General features: G+C 34.1%; 1 pseudogene; it reads right to left on the bottom strand.

The window, feature by feature from the left end:
* Positions 1-966: 966 nt before the first annotated feature.
* LOC143643087 (U2 spliceosomal RNA) lies at positions 967-1,138 on the bottom strand (annotated as a pseudogene).
* Between the last annotated feature and the right edge of the window lie 18,704 nt (positions 1,139-19,842).

The raw sequence follows: 19,842 nt of genomic DNA on the forward strand, positions 1-19,842 counted from the left end.
GAATTTGCTAGTCATCTAAGGGATATCATACAATATTTTTTCCTTATTAGTCTTGCTATTTGACTAAGCATAATGTTTCAAGTTCTACATCTTGCAGACTGTTTCATAACTTTATTTTTTCTTCTGGGTGAATACTATTGCATGTGTGTACATACCAACTTTGTTTATCCATTCATTGGGTGATGTGCACATGGACTATTTCTAATTTCTAGTTATTGTGAATAAAGCTGCAAGAAACATGGTCGTAAAAGTATCTGTTTCTGATCCTGTTTCACTGTTTAGGTGTATACCTAGAAGTAATATTGCTGGATAAAACGGTAATTCTATGTTTAGTTTTTTGAGGAATCATCATTTACTTTCCACAGTGGCTGTACCAATATTACATTCCCACCAAAAATGCATTAGAGTTCCAATTTTACCACAGTCTCTTCAGCACTTATTTTCCATTTTTGAAATAATAACCTTCTTTGTGCATGTAAATTGGTATCTCATTGCAGGTTTAATTTGCATGTCCCTAATGGCTAATGACATTGAGCCCCTTTTTCATGTGACTTTGACTCTTTGTATATCTTTTATGGAGAAATATCTACTTAAGCCCTTTGCCCATTTTTAAATTGGGTTGTTTGTCTTTTTGTGGTTGCATTATCCCCATGTGTTCTAGATAATAAACCCTAATCTTATACATAGTTTGAAACTATTTTCTCCAATACTGTATGTTGTATTTTCACTTTCTTCATAATTTCCTTTCATGTACCATTTTTTAAAAAATGATAAAATCTTTTATCTATTGTGCCTTTAGTTGTTTGTCCTTTGAGTGTCATATCTAAGAACCATTACTGACTTCCAGGCCATGAAGATTTGCTGCTTCATTGTCTTCTAAGAGTTTTATAGTTTTATTTCTTATATTTGAATTTGTGATCCATTTTAGTTGATTTTTTTATATGCTGTACAGTAGGAGCATAGCTTCATTCTTCTGTCCATGGATATCCAGTTTCCTGAACATCATTTGTTAAAGAGAATATTCTTTCCCCACCATATATACTTAGCAACATTGTCAAAAATCAGTTGGATAGAGGACGTATCAGATACTAAACTGATAAGAACAGATAATACACTTGATCTTAGCCAAAACAAATACTACACATACATGTATATAAATGCTATATTTTACAACAACAACAGAAACAGTTAAAAAATAAACTATAAGCAGCTATAGTAATATTAGACAAAATAAATTCCTGAAATCAAAAATATGAGAATGTTTAATAACATAGGTCACTATTATAGCAAATTTCATATTTGCAATAACTTTCTACTTGATATTTTGAGAACATGCAGTTTTGATAGTTAATCAAATGGCATTTAAGATAGTGTTTAATATTTAGAATTTAAGAAACTTTGGCATCTGTATCTGTAGATTTTTTCCTTCCTTGCTTAAATTTTAAATTAACTTATGAAAAATATTGTGCAAACAAGCATTACAATGATTATTTAGATATTTTATTTAAATATGCTTATGGATAAGCTAATTAAGATACCCATTTTAAGTGGTTAAGATTTTCATATGTTAATTGTAAAAACATTTGTATCTTTATTTTTTCCTGAAATCAGGAAAATGTTTAGTAACATAGGTCATTACTATAGCAACGTTGATATTTTTAATAACTTTCTGCTTGATATTTTGAGAACATTCACAGTTTTGACAGCTGATCAAATGGTATTTAAGTTAGTTTTAATATTTAGAATTTAAGAAACTCTGCTCTCTGAATCTGTAGTTTTATTTCCTTTTTGCCTTGATTATAAATTGATTTATGAAACTTACTGGCAAAAGCAGGTTTTACAATGATTATATGGATAATTTATTTAAATATGCCTATGGATAAGCTAAGATATCAATTTTTAAAAATATTTTTATTGACAAAACTTAGCATACAAACATACACACATTCTTAACATACAAACATTTCATGCATGGAGTACAGTCAGTGGCTCACAATACCATCACATAGATGTGTATTCATCACCATGACCATTTTTTTTTAACATTTGCACCATTCTAGAAAAAGAAGTAGAAAAGAAAAAAAGAAAAAGAAAAATGCTTATATACCATACCCCCACCCCTCCCTCTCATTGACCACTAGTATTTCCATTTACCCAATTTATTTTCACCTTTGTTCCCCCTATTATTTGTTTGTTTTCATCCGTGTTTTTTACTCATCTGTTCACACCCTACATAAAAGGAGCATCAGACACAAGGTTTACACAAACACACAATCACATTATAAAAGCTGTATCATTATACAATCATCTTCAAGAAACAAGGCTACTGGAACACCGCTTTACAGTTTCTTCCTTCTAGCCACTCCAATACACCATAAACTAAAATGGGATATTTATATAATGCATAAGAATAACCTCCAGGATAATCTCTCAACTCTGTTTGAAATCTCTCAGCCACTGGCACTTTATTTTTCTCATTTCTCCCTTCCGTTTTTTGGTTAATCCCTTGATACTGGGTCCCAGCTCATCTTGGAATTTCTGTCCCACATTGCCAGGGAGATGTACACCCCTGGGAGTCATGTCCCACACAGTGAGGGAAGGCAAGGAGTTCACTTGCCATGTCAGCTTGGAGAGAGAGGCCATATCTGAGTGACAAAAGAGGTTCTCTGGGGGTGACTCTTAAGCTTAATTTTAAGTAGGCTTAGCCTATCCTTTGCAGGAATAAGTTTCATAGGTGCAGACCCCAAGTTAAGGGCTCGCCTATTGATTTGGTTGTCCCCACTGCTTGAAGTATATCAGAAATTCTCCAAATGGGGAAGTCGATTATTTCCCCTTTTCTCCCCACTCCCCCAAGGAGACTTCACAAATACTATATTCACTGCCCAAATTACTCTGGGATTTATTGGGCATCACACTAAACTGGACAAACCAACAAAATTCCTATTCAAGATTCCATGGACTTATGGTGTGCAACTAAACTAAGCATAGAAGTTAAATTAGGAAATGCACTACCCAAAAATATAAATTTTGCCCCAAATAAACATCTCTCTCTTTAGCCTCACACAGAAGTTGAAGTTTTAAAATATGGATGATATCATCCTTTACCAAGTCTTCTGATATGCCTTAGTCTTATACAGATCAGCTTAATTCATAACTCTACTTAATGTTAGAATCGCCACCCCTGAGCTCTCCACAGAGGTACATCAGTTTATGGCACTCTTAGATCTGCACATGCACAGGACCCCCAGTCACACCCCACAGCTCTAGGAAAGTGCTGACCTGCACAGCCAGGTCACATATGCCCCCAGCCCATGCAGGCATAATGCCAACCTGCTGCCATAGCTCTGTGCATGCACACAAAGTGCACCATGCACTAGACCAGTGCATACCAGGGACCCACTCCCCAAGACCCATGCACCGGCACATCCTCCCCAGCCGCTGGGTGCGAATGTTCACAGGCACCAGTGTAGCATCCCCAACTTGAGCCTACGTGTGCTGCAACACATCACTCCACTGTTGTGCCCCACCCCATGCCCTGCATCCTGCTACACATTCATCCTGCAAACACAATGCTTTAGACTACTGAAAGGAAACCAACTTCCAGAGTAAATTAATCAAGATATTTACATGTGGCAAAGACAATAGAAGATCACTAAGCATATCATGATGCAGACAGATATGGCCTAGCTTTATGAACAAATTAAAACACCAGAGGAGACACAGACATTGCATCAAAGATGTTCATGTAAATCTCCAAAATAAGTAACTGGGATGGCAAATGACATAAAGGAGACCAAGAAGATGATAGAAGAGCATAAAGAGGAATTAGAAAGAATAAATAGAAAAATAGCAGATATCACAGAGATTAAAGATTCAGTAGACCAAATGAAAAACATACTAGAGACAAAAATACTAGAGACATCATATTTGAAGGGGCAGAAGAAAGCATAAGTGAACTAGAGGAAAGAATAACTGATTTTGAACACTCAAAATAGCAAATGGAAAAAGAGATGGAAAAATTTGAATTGTATCTCAGGGAAATGATGGGCAAAACGAATTGCACAAATATAAGAATCATTGGTGTCACAGAAGGAGAAGAGAGGAGTAAAGGGCTAGGAAGAGTAGTTGAGGATATAATGGGGTAAAACTTCCCAACTCTTATAAAGGAAATAGAGATACAAGTCAAAGAAGCTCAACAAATTCCAAATAGAATAATTCCAAATAGGCCTTCCTTAAGACAGATACTAATCAGCCTGTCAAATGTTGAAGAGAAGCATAAAATTCTGAAAGTGGCAAGAGAAAAAAAAAAAAAAACCACTACATACAAGGGAAACCACATAATATTGAGTTCAAACTACTTCACTGGCACCATGGAGGTGAGGAGGTAGTGGTATGATATATTTAACATTCTGAAATGAAAGACTTCCAGTCAAGAATTCTGTACTCAGCCAAACTGTCCTTCAAAACTGAGGGAGAGATTAAAATGTTCACAAATCCTGAAATAATTTGTCAACAAGTGATCAATTCTACAAAAAATACTAAAGAGAATTCTGCCAGTTGAAAGAAAAAGATAGGAGAGGGAGGTCTCTGAAGAAGGGCACAGAACTGAAGAGTGTCGGTAAGGGCAACACAAAGGATAAAAAGAGAAAGAGGGAAAAGAATATATAGATCTGAAAAATAAAATCCAAAAGATAAGATGGTGGACTCCAGAAATGCCTTTTCAGTAATAACTTTACATGAATAACTTTAGTCTGAATGTTAACAGACTAAACTTACCAATTAAAAGATACAGATTGACAGAATGGATTAAGAAATTTAATCCAACTATATGCTGTTTACAAGAGACTCATCTTAGATGCAAGGATACAAGCAGATTGAAAGGATGGAAAAAGATTTTTCACTGAATTTGCAACCAAAAGAAAGCAGGAGTAGCTATGCTGATATTGGACAAAATAGATTTTAAATGTAAAGGCATCATAAGAGACAAAGAAGGACACTGTATATTAATTAAAGGTACAACTTATCAAGAAGAAATAACAATCATAAATGTTTATGCTCCCAATCAAGGAGCTCCAAAGTACATAAGACAGACATTGGCAAAACTGAAGGAAATGACAGATGTTTCAACAATAATAGCAGAAGACTTCATACACCATTCTCCTCTATAGATAGAACAACCTGACAGAAGATCAACAAGGAAATAGAAAAGATAAACAATTTGATAAGGAAATTATACCTAACAGACATATATAGGTCATTGCACCCCAAAACATCAGGATATACATTTTTATCTAGTGCTCATGGAACATCCTCCCGATAGATTATATGCTGGGACGCAAAACAGGTCTTAATAAATTTTAAAAACACTGAAATTTTTCAAAGCACATTCTCTGATCACAAGGGAAAGAAGCTGGATCTCAATAACCACCAAAGATTAAAAACATTCACAAATATGTGGAGATTAAATAACACACTCTTAAACAATGAGTAGGTAAAAGAAGAAATTGCTAGAGAAACCAGTAGCTATCTGGAGATGAATGAAAATGAGGACACTACATATCAGAACTTATGGGATGTGGGAAATGCTGTGCTGAGAGGGAAACTTATGGCTCTAAATGCTTGTATTAAAAAACAAGAGTACTTAACTGCTCATCTGGGAGAATATGGGAAAGAAAAGCAAACTAACCCTAAAGCAAACAGAAGAACAGAAATAAAAAAGATTAAAGCAGAGTTAAGTGAATGGGATAATGTAAGGAACTTGAGAAAGAACAGAAAAATAACCTCAAAGCAAATAGAAGAAGAGAAATTACAAATATTAAAACAGAGTTAAGTAAATGAGAGAAGCAAAGAACAATAGAAAGAATCAATAAAACCAAAAGTGGGTTCTTTGAGAAAATCAATAAAATTGATGGGCCACTAGCAAGACTGACAAAGAAAAAAAAAAAAGAGAGAGGATGCAAATAAACAAAATCAGAAATGAGAAGGGGTGTGTTACCACAGACCCTGAAGAAATAAAAGAAATCATAAGAGGATATAATGAACAACTATATGCCAACAAACTAGACAACTTAGATGAGATGGACAAATTCCTGGAAACACAAGCTACACTGACTCAGGAAGAAATAAGACATCTCAACAAACCAATCACAAGTAAAGAGATTCAAAGTCATCAAAAATCTTCCTACAAAGAAAAGCCCAAGACCAGATGGCTTCACAGGTGAATTTTATTAAACATTCACAAAAGAACTAACACATACCCTGTTCAAATTTTACTAAAAAATTTGAGGAAAACGGAACTCTGCCTAACTCATTTTATGAAGCTAATATCATTTTAATACCAAACCCGTGCAATTATGCTATAAGAAAGGAAAACTACAGGCAATCTCCCTAATGAACATAGATGCAAAAATTCTGAAAAAAGAATTACCAAATTGAATCCAAGAACACATTAAAAGAATTATACAACACAAACAAGTGAAGTTTATACCAGGAATGCAAGGATGGTTCAACACAAGAAAATCGATTAATGCAATACAGCACATTAACGAATACAAAGGTGAAAACCACATGATCATCTCAACTGATGTTGAAAAAGCATTCAACAAAATTCAACATCTCTTTTGATAAAAACACTTCAAGAGATAGGAATCAAAGGTAACTTCCTCAATATGATAAAGGGAATATATGAAAAACCAATAGCCAGCATCATACTCAATAGAGACTGAAAGCTTCCCCCCTAAGATCAGGAATGAGAAAAGGATGCCCACTATCAACACTATTATTCAACATTGTGCTAGAAGTTCAAGCTAGAGCAATCAGGCAGGACAAAGAAATAAAAGGCATCCAAATTGGAAAGGAGGAAGTAAAACTTTCATTATTTTCAGATGGCATGATACTATACTTGGAAAATACTGAGAAATCTATAGTAAAATTACCTGAGCTAATGAACAATTCAACAAGGTGGCAGGATATAAAGTTAATGTCCAAAAATCAATAATATTTCTATACACAAGCAATGTCCTAACTGAGGAGTCAGTTAAGGAAAAAGATCCATTCAAAATAGCAACTAAAAGAATCAAGTACTTAGGAATGAACTTAACTAGGGATTTAAAGGACTTGTACACAGAAAACTAGATAACGTTGCTAAAAGAAATCAAAGAGGATCTAAGTAGGTGCAAAGACATTCCCTGCTCATGGATAGAAAGGCTAACTTTAGTTAAGATGTAAATTCTACCCAAATTGATCTACAGATTCAATGCAGTACCCACTAAAATTCCAACAACCTATTTTGAAGACTTGGAAAAGCTAGTGACCAAATTCATCTGGAAGGTGAAGAGACCCCAAATAGCTAAAAGCATCCTATAAAAGAAGAATGAAGTGGGAAGATTAATCACTCCCTGACTTTAAAACTTATTATAAAGCCACAGTGGTCAAAACAACATGGTACTAGCACAAAGATAGAAATGTTGAACAATGAAATTGAATCAAGAGTGCAGAAATAGACCACCAAATCTATGGTTCACTGATTTTTGACAAGGCCCCCCCTATCCACTGAACTAGGACAAAACAGTCTTTTCAATAAATGAGCATGGGAGAACTGGATTTCAATAGCCAAAAGAATGAAAGAGGACCCCTATCTTACACCCTATACAAAAATTAAGTCAAAGTGAACCAAACTCCTAAATATAAGAACCAGCACCATAAAGCTTCTAGAAGAAAATGTAGGGAAAGTTCTTCAAGACCTAATAATAGGAGGTAGCTTCCTAAATTCTACACCCAAGGCACAAGCAACAAAACAAAAAATAGATAAATGGAAATTCCTCAAAATGCTTCTGCACCTCAAAAGACTTGGTCAAACAGGTGAAGAGGCAGCCAACTTAATGGGAGAAAATATTTGCAAATCACATATCAGAAAAAGGTTTGATATCCTATATACATAAAGAAATCATATAATTCAACAACAAAAGAACAACCCAAGCATAAAATGGGCTAGAGATATGAATAGGCATTTTTCAGAAGAGTACTGAAAGCAGTGACACAAACAGACCATAGCAGCATTATTCACAATCGCCAAAAGATGGAAACAAACCAAATGCCCAGCAACAGATGAGTGGATTAACAAAATGTGGTATACACATACAAAGGAATATTATGCAGCAGTAAGGTGAAATAATGTCCTGAAGCAGACGTAAGATGGATAAGCCTCAAGGACATAATGCCGAGTGAAATAAGCCAGACTCAAAAGGATAGATACTGTATGATTCCACTTTTATGACCATGCTAAATTTAACTGAAGGATGCACTGACTGAGAAAGAGATTGGTGAACAATGGTGAATATATATATATATATATATGTGTGATCAAATGTTGTGCTGCTATAAAAAAGAACAAAGTTGTGAGGCATTTAACAATGTAAGTGAATGAGTGGGACATTTGGCGAGGCAAAATAGGCCAGAAATGAAAGAATAATTATGGTATGGTATCCTTTAGAAAATACTTATAAGAAAACAGGGGTCTAGATTGTATGCAATTATAGCAGGCACATTTAATCCAGAGTGGTAATTATTATTTCCAGATTTTTAGAGGTGTATATATATATATCCCCTGGTACTTAGAGATAAGAATGAAGCTGGTCAGGTTGGGGTTAAAGCAGTTCAGAATACAGGGGTAAAGAAGACATTGTCTATATTTTAGAACAACACATACTCTTTGAGACCAAAGGAAATAAGGTTTACTTGCTCTGGAACCACAATTTTCGGTAGCACATAATCTAACTCAACCTATCTGTATAGCTCATTTGAACAACTGAAACACAGGGAGCCCAGAATAAGAAAGAGGTCCTTTAATTCTGTATAGCCTAATGTAATGCCTGGATACATCCTAGAGGATATTAATCAGATAATCAAAAAGTATTGGAAAAGTTCCTTGAGGAGTGGGAGAAAAAAATATGGTATTAAACTTTACCATCAGGTATGTATTAAACTTTACCAACAGGTACTGCCCTGATACTGCATCAAACTTTAGGGACACCTACATCAATTGGCCAAGCCCTTGATTTTGAGGCTTACTCTTGTGAAGCCTAGGTAGGCAGTGGAGAACTTTGGCCTACCTATAGATATGCCTAAGAGTTACTTCTAGAGGACCTCTTTTGTTGCTCAGATGTGGTCTCACTCTCCCTAAGCCCAACTTTACAAGCGAAATCATTGCCCTCTCCCCTAAATGGGACATGGCATCCTGGGGTGAAAGTCCCTCTGGTGGTGTGGGAAATGACTCCCAGGGATGAGTCCAGCCCTGGCACCATGGAATCAAAATTCCATCCTGACCAAAAGGGGGAAAAGAAGTATAACTGATAAAGTATCAATGGCTGAGAGAGTTCAAGTAGAGTCAGGAGGCTACTCTGGCAGTTGCTCATATGCAAGCTTCTGTTAGACATTGCTATCGTAATCTGCCAAACTCCAACCAGGATGGTTCCAGCCAACCCTGAAGAACACTTAGGGCAATATATAAGATTTCACAAGGGTTCTATGCACTACAGTAGCTTTCCAGAAACCTATAAACTCCAGATGGGTCCTTGGACCAGATATCTTCTGAAGCCTAGAGGACCCAAACTCTCCAGAACATCAGCTAGTTCCATCTCAACCCCACATTATTGACAGACCCTTCCAACATGAAAAATTTAGAATGGCCAAAGCCCAAAAACCTTTAAAGAGAGGGATAGAAAGATCAAAGTTGATGGTGGAGTTATACAGAAGAGATAGGATTTAACAAATGAATATGACTGCTGAATCATTAAACTGATATCCTTTTAGTCTACAGCATCTTAGAGCAGCTAGAAGTAAAAACCTAAAGTTGTGGAATTGTGACCCATGCCACACTGTGAAATATGTTCTACAACTAATTGTGGTGCTGTGCTTTGACATTTATTGCTGTTTTTGTATTTTGCTATTTTTCACAAAAAAGAAAAAACAAGTCAATTGTAATAAAAGAATATTTCTTCCTTCTAGTTTTGTTTATTCTGTATCAGCTAGAAGGAAAAATCTGAGAGGATCATATGCGAATCCATGACAAACTCTGGATTCTGTCCTGTAACTATTTGTTGAAGAATGCTTTGAAAACTACTGCTTTTTTCTTTATTTGGTTTGTGTATATGTTATATTATACAGTAAAAAAAGTTAAAAATAAATCAATTGGACATAGTTGTATGGGTCTATTTATGAACTTTCAAATATGTTCCACTGATTTATTTGTCTTTCTTCATGCCGGCACCACACTGTTTTGATTACTGTTACTTTGTAATGCAATTTGAAATTGGGGAGTTTGTCTTCTAACCCTGTTCTTTTTCAAGATGGTTTTGGCTATTCAAGACCCTTTGAAATGCCATATAAATTTGAGGATTGATTTTTTTCCATTTCTGAAAAAAAAAGATGCTGGAATTTTAATAGCTATTACACTGAATTTGTATATTTGTTAATATTGACACATTAGCAGTATTAACTTTTTCAATCCATGAACATGAGATATCCATGTCCTTTATTTAGGTCTTTTTTTAATTTTTTTCAGCAATATTTTTTAGTTTTTGATATGCTAGTCTTTTATATTCTTAGCTAAATTTTAATCCTAGATTTTTTTTTCTTTTAGATGTTATTGTAAAAGGAACTGTTTTCTTAATTTTCTCTTTGGATTGTTCAATGCTGGTGTACAGGAACACAACTATTTTGTGTGTGCTGCTCTTGTTCCTTGCAACTTTGTTGAATCCATTTATTAGCTTTAATTGTTTTCCTGCAGACTTTTTTGGTTTTTCTATATATAAAGTCATGTCATCTGCAAATAGGGAAAGTTTTATATCTTCCTTTCCAAATTAAAACCTTTTATTTCTTTTTCCTGCCCAACTGCTCTGGCAAAACTTTCTACCACAGTACTGAAAAGCAGTGGTAAAAGAGGGGCTCCTATTCTCATTCCTGAACTTAGAGTGAATGCTTTAAAACTTTCATCACTGACTATGATAACAGCTGTAAGTTTTTTACAACAGGAATTGATCATCTTGAGAAAGTTTTCTGTTTCGTTTTCCAAATGGTTTTAATTCAGAAAGCGTGCTGGAGTTACCAAATGTCTTTCCTGCATCTATTGAGATAATCACTTTTTCCCTTTCAATCTATTTATGTAGATTACATTGATTTTCATTTGTTGAACCACCCTTGCATTTCTGGGAAATATCCCTCTTAATCACGCTGTATAACCTTTTCACTATTCCTTTGGATTTGGTTTGCTAGAACTTTGTTGAGGGTTTCTTCAGCTATATCATAAAAAAAAATTGGTCTAGTACATGTAGCCCAGAATGGGAATGAGGGCTTGTAATTCTGTATAGCTTAATGTAATACTTGGATATATCCAAGGCTTGCTGGGCAGATAATGAAAATGTTTTGGCAAAGTCCCTTGAGTGACAGGAATGAAAATATGGAAGTATTAAACTTTTCCACTTGGGAACCCCCTGATGCTGTCTCGAACATTAGGTACTCCCAAGTTAATAGGCCAATCCCTGATCTTGAGGGATGCTCTTATGAAACTTATGTCTGTATTGGAGAAGCTAAGCCTAATTACAATTAAACCTAAGAATTATTTCCAGAGAATCTCTTTTGTTACTCAGATGTGACCTCTCTTTCTCTCTAAGTCCAACTCTGCAAAGAAAATCATCATCCTCCCCACTACGTGGGACATGACATTCAAGGGTGAAAGCTCCCCTGAGGACCTGGGACCTGACTCCTAAGGATAGGACTGGCCCTGGCAGTGTGGGATTGACAATACCTTCCTGACCAAAAGGCGGGAAATAAAAGAAGCAAAATAAGGTATCAGTGGCTAAGAGAGCTAAAATAGTGTTTATAGGCTATTCTAGAGGCTACTCTGATGCAAGCTTCATTTAGATATTGCTAATTGCCATGGTTTCATAGGCCCCAACCAACATAATTCTTGTTTACAATAAAGAACACTTAGGGCTCTATTTGAGATTCTACAAAAGTTTCATGCACTAAGTTTGCTTTCCAGAAATCTAGAACCTCCAGAAGTTTCCTAAGCCAGATAAACCCTGAAAACCAGAAGTACCAGCTTCTCCAACAATTTCAACTAATTCCATTCCCCAATCCTATTTTGCCAACACCCTTTTTCAACATGAAAAATTTACGATGGGAAGAGCCCTAATATCTCTAAATATTGGGAGAAGGATCAATGTAGAAGGAAGGGTTATAACAGACATGTTAGGTTTTATCAAATAAGTATGACTACTGAATCATCATATTTATATTGTTTTAGTCTCTAGTGACTTGGAGAAGCAGGAAGGAAAAAATTGAAATTGAGGAACAGTAATCCATACCAAACTTTGAAATCTGTTCTTTAACAGATTTGTTAAAATGTACTTTGAAAATTATTGAGGATTTTGTATATATGTTATAATTCACAATAAAAACATTAAAATGAAATTGGTCTCTAATTGTATTTTCTTTTGATGGCTTTACTAAGCTTTTGTATCACAGTAATGCTGGCCTCATAGAATGAATGAGAAAGTATTCCCACCTATTGAATTTTTTGGAAGAGTTTTAGAAACATTGGCCATAATTCTCCTTTAAATGTTTAGTAAAATTCATCAATGATGCCATCTGGTCCTGGACTCTTCTTTGGTGGAATATTTCTTTAATAAGAGCTTTATTGAGATACAAGTCACATACCATAAAATTTATTCTTTTGAAATGTATAATCCAGTTTTTAGTATACTTACAGAGTTGCACAACCATCACCACTATATAACTTTCGGATATTTCATCACTTCAAAAAAGAAACCCTGCACTATCAGCAGTGATGGGATGTCTGTGATTAGTAATTCACTCTTTGTAATTATAAGTTTGTTTGATGTTTTTATTTTGTCTTCAGTCAATTTGAGTAATTGATGTAACGCAGAATTTTCCCATTTTTTCTAAATTACCTAATTTATTGTTGTACGATTTTTCACAATATTCTTATAATCCTTTTTAGTTTTGTAAAGTCAATAGTGATAGCACCATGTTCCTTTCTGATTTTAGTTATTTGTACTTTTTCTCTTTTTTCTTTCTCAGTGTAGCTTATGGCTTGCTATACTTTCACTGAGTTTTGTCAAAGAACCAACTTTTTGTTTTTTTAGTCTCTCAATTGTTTTTCCAATATCTAGTTCATTTATTATTTTTATTATTTCCTTTCTTTTGCTAACTTTTGGATTTACTTTGCTCTAGATCCTTAAGATGTAAAGTTAAGTTTTTAATTTGAGGTATATCTTCTTTTTCCTAATAAAAACATTCATAATCATAAAATTCCCTGTGCACACTGCCTTCATTACATTCCACAAGTTTTGCTATGTTGTGTCTTTGTTTTCATTTGACTCTAAATAATTTTCTGATTTTCCTTGTAATTTCTTATTAAGCCCATTGTTTATTTAAGAGTGTGCTGTTTAATTTCCACATTTTGTAAATTTTCTAGTTTCTTTCTGTTCTTGAATTCTAGTTTCATTCCATTGTGGTCACAGAGATTGCTTTCTATGATCTCAATATTTTAAAATTCATTTAGACTTCTCTTGTGTCATACAATATTATGTATCCTAGAGAATATTCCATTTGCAACTGAAAAGAATGCATGTTCTCTTGTTTGGTTGAATGTTCTATAGACTTTGGTTAGATCTAGTTGTTTTATAGTGTAGCCCAAATCTTCTATTTTCTTATTTGTCTTCTGTTTAGATGTTCTATCCAGTATTGGAAATGGTACATTGAAATTTCCAACCATTATTATAGAATTATTTGTCCCTTCAAAGTTTATTTGATGTATTTTGGCATTCTTCTGTTTCATGAATATGTTATAAAAGCTACATCTTTTTATTGAATTGATCCTGCTCTCTTTTGATTATTATTTGCATGAAATATTTTTTCCATCCATTCACTTTCAACCTATTTGTATCCGTAGATCTAACATAGGTCTCTTGTAAACAGCATACGGTTTAATCATATTTCTTTATGCCTTCTGCCAAAAATTATCTTTTGATTACAGAATTTAATCCACTTACACTTAAGGAAGTTACTGAAAAATTGAGATTTACTTCTGTCATTTTGCTAATTTTTAAAAATCTCATTTTTCCCCCTCCTTTCCCTCACTACTCTCTTTCTTATTATTTAGAAAATATTTTATAATGAGTCATTTTGAACTTATCCTATCTTTTTGTGTAGATTTTTGTTCAATATCATTTTATAGTTACCATGGGATTATACTTTGAATAATAAACCTATTACAATTTAGTTTGTGCTGATTTCAATAGCCTAGACATGCACAGTACCTGTATCACTTCATCATGCCTTCTTATGTTGTTCTTGTCACAAATGACATTTTATGCATTGTGTTATTAATAAAGATTTATTCTAGTTTTTATGTATTTCAATTTTAAGACATACAAGATAAAAAAGAATTAAAAATGAAATAAGACTGGCATTTATGTTGACCCATATTTTTACTTACATTAGAGATCTTTATTTCTTCATTCAAAATCAAAATTCTGTCTACTGTTCTTTCTATTCAACATAGAGGATGCCCTTTAACATTTACTATCAGGCAGTACTAGTGGTATTAACCTCACCCAGCTACTGTTTGTCTGGAAATATCTTAATTTTTCCTTCATTAAAAAAAATAATAATAATAAAATATATATATATATATATATATATATATATATAACAATCATTTTAACAATTTTAAGTGGATAATCTTTGACATTAAGTATATTGACAATACTGTGTAATGTTTATTATCTATTTCTAGATTAGTTCCATCATTCCAAACAGAAACTTATATTCATTTAACAATAATTCCTCCTTCTCCCTTTCCGTACCCCTAGTAAGTACTATTCTGCTTTCTGTCTCTATGAATTTGCTTATTCTAAGTATTTCATAAAACTATATCATACAATATTTGTTCTTTTTGCACTTTGCCTATTTTACTTAACATGATATTTTCAAGGTTCATCTATGTTGTAGCATATACTAGCATTTCATATCTTTTTTAGGGTGAATAATATTCAATTGTATGGATGCACCACTTTTTGTTTCTATATTTATCTGTTGATGGATACTTGGGCTGCTTCCCCTTTTGGCAATTGTGAATAATGTTGCAATGAACATTGGCATTCAAATATTCATTGGTCCAAGTCCCTACTTTCAATTCTTTGGGTTACATACCTAGGAGTGAAATTGCCAGATCATATGGTAATTCAATGGTTAACTTTCTGAGGAACTGCCAAACTTTTCCATAATGGCTACTCTTAAACATTTCTACCAACAATGTAGAGGGTCGATATTACTCTGTATCCTTGCCAATACAGAGAATATAGAGAGTGTGAATTTATATCTTACTGTAGTTATTTTTTTTCATTAAAGACTCCAGGCTCCCCCTCATTTTTAAAGGACCACTTTACTAGGTATATTATTCTTGGGTAACAATTGCTTTTCTTTCTCTCTTTAAGTACTTTAAATATGTCTTCCCATTTCTACTGAGATATTTGTTAATCTTATTAATAACCCTTTACATGTGTGACACATTGATTCTCTTGATGTTTTTAAGATTCTGTCTGTGCCCTTGGCATTGGATAGTTTGATCAAAATGTGTCTTGGTGCAGAGCTGTTTGAGTTCATCCTGCTGGACATTCATTGTGCATTCTGGATTTATATATTCATATATTTCATCAGATTTGGGAAGTTATCTGCCAATATTTCTTCATATAGTTTTTCTGATCCCTTTATCTCTCTTTTCTCTTTCTGGGATTCCTATGATATATATATATAGGTACACTTAATGGTGTCTCAAGGTTCCTCTGCCTTTGCTCATATTTTTTTTTGTCATTTTTTAAAAACTTCTGCTCCTCAATTTAGCAATATCATTTGCTTTGTCTTTAAGTTTGCAAGTATTTTCTTCTACCTCCTCCAATCTGCTTTGAACCCCTCTACTGAATTTTTTCTCTTAAGATAGTTTCTTATGAGTTTTATTTCCACTTGGTTATTCTTTATAATTTATATTTATTATTGAAATTCTCATTTTGTTTAGATAGTCTTCTTGATTTCCTTTAGTTCTTTTTCCATGTTTTCTTTAGTTCATTGATCCTATTTATGACAGTTTCTCAAGATCATTCACTAGTAATTCTGGGGACTGTACTGCCTTCAGAATATTCTCTGTTGAATTTTATTTTTGTCCTGTGACTGGATCATATGTATCATTTTATTCAATATATATAGAACCAACAAAAATGGATATCTTAGTTAATTTAACCATAGCATGTCTAAATAAAGTATCCATATAATTATTGTAAAGCCTATTTTTACACAGTACATTTCATAAACAAATTTAAAATTAAGGCAACAAGGAAAAAATCTACAAATTCAAATAGCAAAGTATTAAACACTATCTTAGGTACCATTTGATCAGCTATCAAAACTGTGACTGTTCTCAAAATATCGAGGAGATATGCTGAGTGAGACTAGCCAAAAACTAAAGGACAAATACTATATGGTCTCACTGATATGAACCGACATTAGTGAATAAACTTGGAATATGTCATTGGTAACAGAGACCATCAGGAGCTAGAAATAGGGTAAGATAAGGGGTAATTGGAGCTGAAGGAATACAGACTGTGCAACAGGACTGGATACAAAAACTCAGAAATGGACAGCACAATACTACCTAATTGTAATGTAATTATGTTAAAACATTGAATGAAACTGCATGTGAGGTACAGTTTTTTTTTCTTTCTCTCTATTATTGTTTTATTTATTACTCTGTTTTCTTTTTATTTCTTTTTCTAAATCGATGCAAATGTACTAAGAAATGATGAATATGCAACTATGTGATGATATTAAGAATTACTGATTGTATATGTAGAATGGAATGATTTCTAAATGTTTTGTTAATTTTTTTAATTAATAAAAAAAGAAAAAATATCAAGGAGAAAGTTCTCACAAATATCTACATTGGTATAGTAATGACCTATGTTACTAAATATTTTCCTGATTTCAGGAAAATATGAAGATAAAAATATTTTTACAATTAACATATGAAAATCTTAACCACTGAAAATGTATATCTTAGTTAGCATATCCATTGGCATATTAAAAAAATCTAAGTAATCATAGTAAAACCTGTTTGTACAATATGTTTCATAAACCAATTGAAAATTAAAGCAGGAAGGAAAAAAATCTATAGATACATATATCAGAGTTTTTTAAATCCTAAATAGTAAACACTATCTTAAATACCATTTGATTAACTATCAAAACTGTGCATTCTCAAAATATCAAGGGAAAAGTTACAACTTTGCTATAATAGTGAGCTATGTTACTAAATATTTTCAAATTTTTGATTTCAGGAATTTATTTTATCTAATATTACCATAACAGTCTATGATTTTTGTGCCATTTTTGTTATAAAATATCACATATATATAAAGAAAAGAAGAAAAAAAACAATAATTTTCAAAGCACATTTCAACAGGCAGCTGCAGAACAGTTCCCAGAGTTTGTCATGGGCTACCATGCCCTCATCTCAAAATTTACCTTCTAGTTGCTCCAGAACATTGGCAGCTTTAATCGAGTTCTAATAATGGAACTACACAGTATCTGTCCTTTTGGTCTGACTTCTTTCACTCAGCGTTATATCCTCAAGGTTCATCCTTGTTGTCATATATTTTGGGATATCATTTTGTCTAAATGCTGCATTATATTCCATTATATGTATATACCACATTTTGTTTATCCACGTGCCTGTTGATTAACACCTGGGTTGTTTCCAACAATTGGCAAATGTGAATAGCACATGTGGTAGTTAGATCCAGGTGTCAACTTGGCTAGGTGAAGGGGCCAAGTTCTATTGCTGTGTACATGAGCCAATGGCATGTGAACCTCATCTGTTGCTGATTACATCTGCAGTAGGCTAGGAGGCGTGCCTGCTGCAGTGAATGATGTTTGATTTAATTGGCTGGTGCTTAAATGAGAGAGTTCAACGAAGCACAGCCAAAGCAGTTCAGCATACCTCATCTCAGCACTCGCAGCTCAGCCCAGGCTTTTGGAGATAAGGAAAGAAATCACCCCGGGGAAAGCTGTTGGAACCCAGAGACCTGGAGAGAAGGCCAGCAGAGACCATCCTGTGCCTTCCTACATAAGAAAGAACCTCAGTTGAAAGTTAGCTGCCTTTCCTCTGAAGAACTAACAAAATAAATCCCCTTTTATTAAAAGCCAATCTGTTTCTGGTGTGTTGCATTCTGGCAGCTAGCAAACTAGAACAGCGCTGCTATGAACATAGGTATGCAAATGTCTGTTCGCATCACTGCTCTCAATTCTTCTGAGTATATACCAAGTATTGGTATTGCCAGGTCATAGGGCAACTCAATATTTAGTTTTCTGAGGACTTGCAAAACTGATTTCAACAATGACTGAACCATTTTTCATTCCCACCAACAGTGAATAAGTGTTCCAATCTCTCAGCATCCTCTCCAAGATTTATAATACTTAATAGCAGACATTCTTACAGGTGTGAGGTGATATCTCATTGTCATCTTAATTTGCATTTCCCTTATAGCCAATGAAGATGAGCAGCTCTTTTTTAGCCATCTGTATTTGATCTTCAGAAAAGTGCCTATTCATTCCATCTGCCCATTTTATACTTGGGTTGTTTGTTCTTTTGTTGTTGAGCTATATAATTTCTTCATGTACACTGGATATCAAGCCTTTATCTGATATGTGGTTTCCAAATACTTTCTCCCATTGAGTTGGCTGCCTCTCCACCATTGTAACAAAGTCCTTTGAGACACAGAAGTTCTTGATCTTAAGAAGTTCCCATTTGTCTAATTTTTCTTCCAAAGTATGTGCTTTAGGGTAAAGTTTAAGAAGCCACCTCCTATTACTAAATCTTGAAGAAGTTTCCCCACATTTTTTTCTAGAAGTTCGGTAATGGCTCTTATATTCAGGTTTTTTATCCATTTTGAATTAAGTTTTGTATAGGATGTAAAGTAGGGGTCCTCCTTCATTCTTTTGGCTATTGAAATCCAGTTCTCCCATGCCCATTTATTGAAAAGACTATTCTCTCACAATTCAGTGGATTTGGAGATCTTATCAAAGATCAAATGTCCATAAAATTTGGTGGTCCATCTCTGCACTCTCAATTATATTTCATTGGTCAGTCCTGTCTTTGTGCCAGTGCCATGCTGTTTTGACTACTGTGGCCTTAGAGTAAGCTTTAAAGTCAGGAAGTGATAGACCTCGAAGTTTCCTTTTTTTTTTTTAAGGCTATCTTTAGTTATTTGAAGTCTCTTTCCCTTCCATATAAATTTGATAACCAGCTTCTCCAAGTCTTCAAAGTAGGTTGTCACGATTTTTAAGTTGGGATTTATGTACCTGTACTGTTTTGAAAGGATGTATGCCCCCTAGAAAAGCCATGCTTTAATCAAAATCGCATATCATAAAGGTAGAATAATCCCTATTCAATACTCTATGTTTGAAACTGTAATCAGATCATCTCCCTGGATGATGTGATTTACTCAAGAGTGGTTGTTAAACTGGATTAGGTGATGACATGTCTCCATCCATTTGGATGGGTATTGATTGGTTTATTGGAGTCCTATAAAAGAGGAAACATTTTGGAGAATGGAGATTCAGAGAGAGCAGAACAGAACGACACAGCCACGAGAAGCAGAGTCCACCAGCCAGTGAGTTTTGGAGATGAAGAAGGAAAATGCCTCCCGGGGAGTTTCGTGAAACAGGAAGCCAGGAGAAGAAGCTAGCAGATGATGCCATGTTTGC

The sequence above is a fragment of the Tamandua tetradactyla genome, chromosome 7 (genome assembly GCF_023851605.1).
Source record: "Tamandua tetradactyla isolate mTamTet1 chromosome 7, mTamTet1.pri, whole genome shotgun sequence".
Taxonomy (NCBI): domain Eukaryota; kingdom Metazoa; phylum Chordata; class Mammalia; order Pilosa; family Myrmecophagidae; genus Tamandua; species Tamandua tetradactyla.